Here is a 7,183-nt window from a genome sequence, read left to right on the forward strand (position 1 = left end):
ATAAAATAGCGTGCCAAGACATGCCATTGCATAGAATTTTGCAAAAAAGGACCAAAACATCATAAAAATGCATGTTGAAAAAATGAAAAAAAAGGCAAGGCTATAGTATGGCAAAAACGTGAAAAAATGATGTTCCAGAAACAACTCAAAGCACCTCCAAACAGCATAAAATAGCGTATAAAGACACGCCATTGCATAGAAAGTTGAGTAAACAGCCACAAATACCATAATACTACCTGTCAAAAAAATGACCCTAAAGGCAAGGCTATAGTATGGCAAAAATGTAAAAATATGACATGTCCAAAAAACGTCTTTAAACACCCCCAACCAGCATAAAATGGTGTATGAAGACACACCATAGCATAGAAAGTTGATAAAACAGCCGAAAATACGATAATATTGCATGTCATCAAAAAAATGACCCAAAAGGCAAGGCTATAGTATTGGCAAAAATGTCAAAATATGACATGTCCCAAAAAACAGCTGAAAACAACTCAAAACAGCATAAAATAGCGTGCCGAGACACGCCATAGCATACAATTTTGCAAAAACAGCAAAAAAACATCATAAAATGCATGTTGAAAAAATGACAAAAAAGGCAAGGCTATAGTATGGAAAAAAGGTCAAAATATGACATGTCCCCAAAAACAGCTTTGAAAACCTCAAAACAGCATAAAATAGCGTGCACCAGACACGCCATAAGCATAGAAAGTTTTGCAAAAACAGGACCATCAAAACACCTTAAAATGCATTTGTTCGAAAAAATGACCCCACAAAAAGGCAAGGCTATAGTATGGCAAAAATGTCAAAAAATGTACATTCCCAAAAACAGCTTAAAACAACTCAAAAACAGCATAAAATAGCGTGCGGAGACACGCCATTGCATAGAATTTCGCAAAAAACAGCATACAAAACACCATAAAAATGCATGTTGAAAAAAATGACCAAAAAAGGCAAGGCTATAGTATGGCAAAAATGTCAAAATATGACATGTCCCAAAAACAGCTGAAAACAACTCAAAACAGCATAAAATAGCGTTGCCAAGACAGCCATAGCATAGAAATTTTGCAAAAACAGCAAAAAAACACCAAGAAAAAATGCATGTTTTAAAAAAATGAAAAAAAAGGCAAGGCTATAAGTATGGCAAAAATGTCAAAATATGACATGTCCCAAAAACAGCTGAAAACAACCCAAAGCAGCATAAAATAGCGTGCCAAGACACATGCTATAGCATAGAATTTTGCAAAAACAACCAAAAACACCATTAAAATGCATGTTGGGGGGGGGGGGGGGCCCCAAAAAAATGACCCAAAAGGCAAGGCTATAGTATGGCAAAAACGTGAAAAAATGACGTTTCAAAAACAGCTTTTAAAGCACCTCCAAACAGCATAAAATAGCGTATAAAGACACCATTGCATAGAAAGTTGAGTAAACAGCCACAAATACCATAATACTACATGTCTAATAAATGACCGAAAAGGCAAGGCTATAGTATGGCAAAAATGTAAAAAATATGACATGTCAAAAACGTCTTTAATCACCTCCAAACAGCATAAAATAGCGTGCCAGAGAAACGCCATAGCATCATGTTGAAAAAATGAAAAAAAAGGCAAGGCTATAGTATGGCAAAAACGTGAAAAAATGATGTTCCAGAAACAACTCAAAGCACCTCCAAACAGCATAAAATAGCGTATAAAGACACGCCATTGCATAGAAAGTTGATAAAACAGCCGAAAATACGATAATATTGCATGTCAAAAAACTGACCCAAAAGGCAAGGCTATAGTATGGCAAAAATGTCAAAATATGACATGTCCCAAAAACAGCTGAAATTAACCCAAAACAGCATAAAATAGCGTGCCAAGACATGCCATTGCATAGAATTTTGCAAAAAAGGACCAAAACATCATAAAAATGCATGTTGAAAAAATGAAAAAAAAGGCAAGGCTATAGTATGGCAAAAACGTGAAAAAATGATGTTCCAGAAACAACTCAAAGCACCTCCAAACAGCATAAAATAGCGTATAAAGACACGCCATTACATAGAAAGTTTAGTAAACGGCCACACATACCATAATACTACCTGTCAAAAAATGACCGAAAAGGCAAGGCTATAGTATGGCAAACATGTAAAAATATGACATGTCCCAAAATGTTTTCAAACACCCCCAACCAGCATAAAATGGTGTATAAAGACACGCCATAGCATAGAAAGTTGATAAAACGGCCGAAAACATGATAATATTGCATGTCAAAAAAATGACCCAAAAGGCAAGGCTATAGTATGGCAAAAATGTCAAAATATGACATGTCCCAAAAACAGCTGAAAACAACTCAAAACAGCATAAAATAGCGTGCCAAGACACGCCATAGCATACAATTTTGCAAAAACAGCAAAAAACATCATAAAAATGCATGTTGAAAAAATGACAAAAAAGGCAAGGCTATAGTATGGCAAAAACTTTAAAAAATGACATGTCCCAAAAACATTTTTAAACACCCCCAAACAGCATAATCGTATGCTGTAGTGTATCAAGAAACGCCATGGCATAGAAAGTTGAGTAAACGGCCACAGTAAGGCTAAAAATGTCATGATATGACATGTCCCCAAAACAGCTGAAAACACCTCAAAACAGCATAACATAGAGTATCAAGACACAGCATATCATCGAAGGGGTCAGGGTCAGTTGTCACTGGTCGAGAGGTTGGGTACCCTGGACAGGTCACCAGAGTGTCGCAGGGCTGACATCTATGTCCACTTTGTTTAAAATAGTGTAAAAAGTTCATAGGATAGTTTTTCGACCCAAATTATAGAGCCCTGTAATTCTTTTAGCTACTCATTCAGGAAGACAATCTTTTAGTTGTTGAAGGGATTGGGGAACCAAGAGTGAAATAGAATATCATCATATATGTTTGTACATTTAAACAGTCTGTCCTGGATTTTCTGCATCCTCTTCACTCTTGTTACCATTATCACCTGTTGAGTCGCTAAGCTCACAACCAATTGGTTTAGCCTGTGATTCTGTAATATTTAAACTTTGCCCTGAATACTGTTTGTTCGATGCAGGTGTCTACCCTTGCCATGAACTTCTGTCTCCATTGTGCAGTGAATGAAACTTTTCTGAACCAGCCACAGAACTGGACCTGAAAAACCATATTCTTCAGCAGGATCAAAGAAGAACTTCTTTAGAGGTTAAGTTAAATTTCAGCAGTTTATTTATAGTCTCTTCTAAATATAAATATGCATTGTCTTTACATTCAGCGATTAAAGTATTTTTCAGCAAATGGTAAAATATTGAGATTTACATAATAAATTATGGTCTCAACCAACACGTGATCATGAATTTCAACATTTATAGTTGGATATGGTCTTGTTGAAGAGGTATCGGACAGCTTCTAAGTGTAGGATGCATGTCTCATAACTTCTTGAAGAGGACACACTTATTCAGTATCAAAGGATATCCTGAGTAAAAGCATCTTCAGTCATGACGCAAACCTCACAAACTTTTAGCTCCACATCAGAAATGATCTACAATGTTCCTTCACTGTCTCTGTACATATAGTATCAATGACTTACAGAGGTGTGCACCTGTAGACCAAAAAGAGGGAAAAAAAAAAAAGTGCATATTCACATATCCAAATCTGTGCTTATGTCGGGTCGCCCATTCACCTAAGCAACGTCTTCAGAGGAAAATATTTCTTACAGTAATCATAAACAATGTCAAAAGTGCCTTTTGATCATGAGCAAGCACGTCGTCTCTTCGCTCTGTGATTCATCCAAGATCCAGTAACCGTCTTTTCTTACTTCGCTTTGCAGCAGCTCGTCAGCAGCACTTCAGCTTCCTGTCAGTCAGGGCTGCGCAAATAGCAGCCCAGTTAGGATTAGGTGGCCACTTTAACCACATCACAGTCTGTGTTTGTCCTCGGGCGCTTCAGAATCCATCATGTCTACTCATATGAGTCTTTTCTCATCCGCAGTGGCTGTGGCTACAATCTGGCTCGTGTCCTTTGTGTTACACCATCACATCCCTGTTCATCAGGGACAAAGATGCCGTCATAAATTCACTGTAAACGTTTTTCTTCTGATGAGTAACTCATGTAGTCGCAAAACTTTGAAAGGCTCCTTCATTTCTTTCTGGTCAGAAGAAAAAAACATTTAAAGAAATTCATCTACCCTCTCCTCCTAAGTATATATAGTAAATATTCAGATTTTTGTGTTGGCCATGAAAACAGTATACATATATAAAACTTAATGGCACTGCGTTGACTCATGCTCTAAAAAGCGACACTCTGTTCAGCCTGATGTCTGTCACATTATATGATATATACCACATGGTTCCTGCAGAAGTCCTTCACTGTGACTCTATTGGTGTTTAGTCTATCAACCGGTGGAAAATCTCAGTCTTTTTATGTGTTGGCAATACAAGTGGCACCATGGATCTAGCAGCACTGAAAGTGGAGTCAAAGGCCACTGCGGCCTGTCCAGTAGGGCGCAGAGATTGTCTTATGATTGGCAGGAGGAAATGAAGGTTGTAAAGCACTTTTCACTGTCGGAGAGATGAGAGAAAAGGGCAATAATCAATTAAGTTTAGGCCTTAATGTGAACATGCTAAACATGCATAAACACAGATAATAAATACCTGACCATCTTATAAGAACAAAACACGAATGACCCCAATGCAACAATGACCTGAACTACTAAACACACAAACAACTTACCAAGTAGACATCAAGAACGGATCCGTCATCGCGGTCTATGTCCACATCCATGGTGCTCTGCTCTGAAGTGAGGCAGATAGCGCTGTCCTCCAAGGTAAACGTGGAGCTGGATGCAACGTCATCTCTGAAATAGAAAAAGATATTTTATATCAACCTATGTAAAGGACTGCCCTGAGAGTTCATTGTCTGGGTCATTTTAAGTAAAGCAGCTGTATAAACAGTACTGGTGGAAACACTCTCCAGAAACTAATCACACATTATTACAGAGACTCTGACATCAAAGAGACAAAGAGATGAACCGACTGCGAGCAGAATGAGGAACCTGTCTGGTGCTGGGCCAGTGGGGCCTCCGCTCAGAAATGTCTCACAGGAAATGAACAAATGTCAACATTGGCCAGATTTGACCACAATGACTACATCAAATGAGATCTTTGCAGGGAGAGTATGCACCACAAATGGACACATATACTGTAGAACACATGACACTGCATGAACAGTGGGATTTTTGGCAGTAATCGACCCTGTAAATTGCCACGGAAGTTCAAGTTAGCATCTCTTGACAGAAATTTACAGTCAGCACAGATAACTGCCTGAATGCAAGGAAATGATGAGTATCAAGGTGAGAGAGATCCCCTGTCTGATCCCACAGCAAGAGGAACTCAGACTGCAGAGCCCTACCCCTTTCTTCTGAGCCCAGGCTACAGGCAATCATCATGACACTGGTGAACAAGGGCCAAATCATCCCCCATTAATAAACCAGGTTAATACCAAAAGCAAACGCAAACACACAAACCTGGCTCATGAAAAAGCGAGTGATATACGTATGAAGACTACAATAATAACAATTATTATTATTATTATTATCTTTATTATTACCATTTCAAAACCTTACCTATCTGGCACCAGACAGACAAATTGTCATTCAACTATTGGCTGCCTTACCACCGACAGGGTTCATCCAGGTTACACTGCTGCATTCTTCAGCATCACTTCTACAGTGACATTTCTGTGGACAAACAGAAGTACTTTCAACCTTCCAGCCTGAACAGAACACAACATAAGAGGTAAAAGAAACAACAAGCCTCTGCTGGACTCGACAAGACAAGACAGTGTCGATATGGACCTCTACCAGGACCAGGCAGATGGGGATGATGATTTCAACGCTATGACTGTGAACCTGCGGGGCGTCACTGAACAGCTTGTGACCTTGCACCAGGAGATCCACAACATCAAAAGACAGTTAAAGAACTGTGAAGTGTCAGAGGAGGCTTTTGAAGAGATCCAAGCAGAGGAATCTGCAAGGAAACTCTGTGTCTCCCTGCAAAAACAGGTCCGGTTCCTCACTGACAAGGTGCACCAGCAGAGTACCATTTACAACAACTTTAAGACCATAAAGGAGTCAAATGAGGCACTGGACCTTCGACGTGAGACTCTAGATCTAAGTGTTCAGGACCTCCAGTCTAAGCTGAGCCCCTTTGAAAGTCTGCGGGATGAATACGAGGCTGAAAAGAAAAACAGTAAGGCCAAAAAGACAGAACTCAAGAAGCTCGAGAAAGAAAAGGATGCCCTGGAGGAGCAACTTGAGGGCATCAAGAAACAATCCGAAGAGCTGAGGATCTGTCAGGAAGAGCATAAGACAACACAGGACAAAATTGATGTTCTAAAACAACAAAACATCAATTTGAAGCAGGAAATTCAGGATGCCACCAAACAGCTCCAGATGACAAAGGACTGTAAAAGCAAACTCATCCAACTGGAAGCTGAGTTGCCAGTCCTGCAGGAAGATAACAGGGTCCTGATGACAACCCAGTCTGAGCTCATCAGCAAGCTTGAAAATGAGCCAGACTGGAAGACTGAACATGACAACATGACAAAAGACATCAATGACCTGAAAGAGCGCAACAAGACCACAGCGGCAGAAATCCAGGTCTGCAAGGACAACCTGAAAATTCGGAGCGATCTCAAGGCACGTGTTGACATCATGGCAGCAGAGAAAACAGTCCTTACCAGCGACAATGTCACTCTGCTGAAACAACTTCAGGAGCTGCAGGCAGAGCACTCCAAAGAAGCAGCTGTGGAGCAAACATACAATGAGATCAGGCTCGAAATCGACGCCTGGAGCAACGGCAACAGCTCTCTTCAGTTTCAGATTGATGAGCTCCGCAGCAGCCTCCAAGGAGAAGTAGCTCTTGCCAACAGGTATGACTTCCTGAAGGTTAAGGAAAAGACCTTGAAACGCCAATGGAAAGCCCTCTCCAAAGAACTCCAGAAGCTCCAGAAGACCGCTGACAAAGAAAGAGCTCTGGAGGCGAAATGTGAAGGAATGAGGGCAAAAAATGACAAAACCACCACAGAAATTGACGCCCTACAGCAGGAATTCTCGGCTTGCTCGGCCCAGGAGCCACATATGCAAGGTGGCATGATGCCAGAGGCCAGCACCAGCAGCCCTGTGCAGCCAGTCACC

General features: G+C 40.3%; 1 long non-coding RNA gene across 1 annotated transcript; it reads right to left on the reverse strand.

Moving 5' to 3' along the window:
* Positions 1–3,198: 3,198 nt before the first annotated feature.
* Positions 3,199–5,321, reverse strand: LOC121938366. Its single transcript, XR_006105270.1, has 2 exons — positions 4,720–5,321; positions 3,199–4,547 (listed from the first exon to the last, which is right to left on the reverse strand). It is a non-coding gene; the product is annotated as an uncharacterized LOC121938366 (long non-coding RNA).
* Positions 5,322–7,183: the final 1,862 nt, after the last annotated feature.

This window comes from Plectropomus leopardus, unplaced genomic scaffold, assembly GCF_008729295.1.
Source record: "Plectropomus leopardus isolate mb unplaced genomic scaffold, YSFRI_Pleo_2.0 unplaced_scaffold2927, whole genome shotgun sequence".
Taxonomy (NCBI): Eukaryota; Metazoa; Chordata; class Actinopteri; order Perciformes; family Serranidae; genus Plectropomus; species Plectropomus leopardus.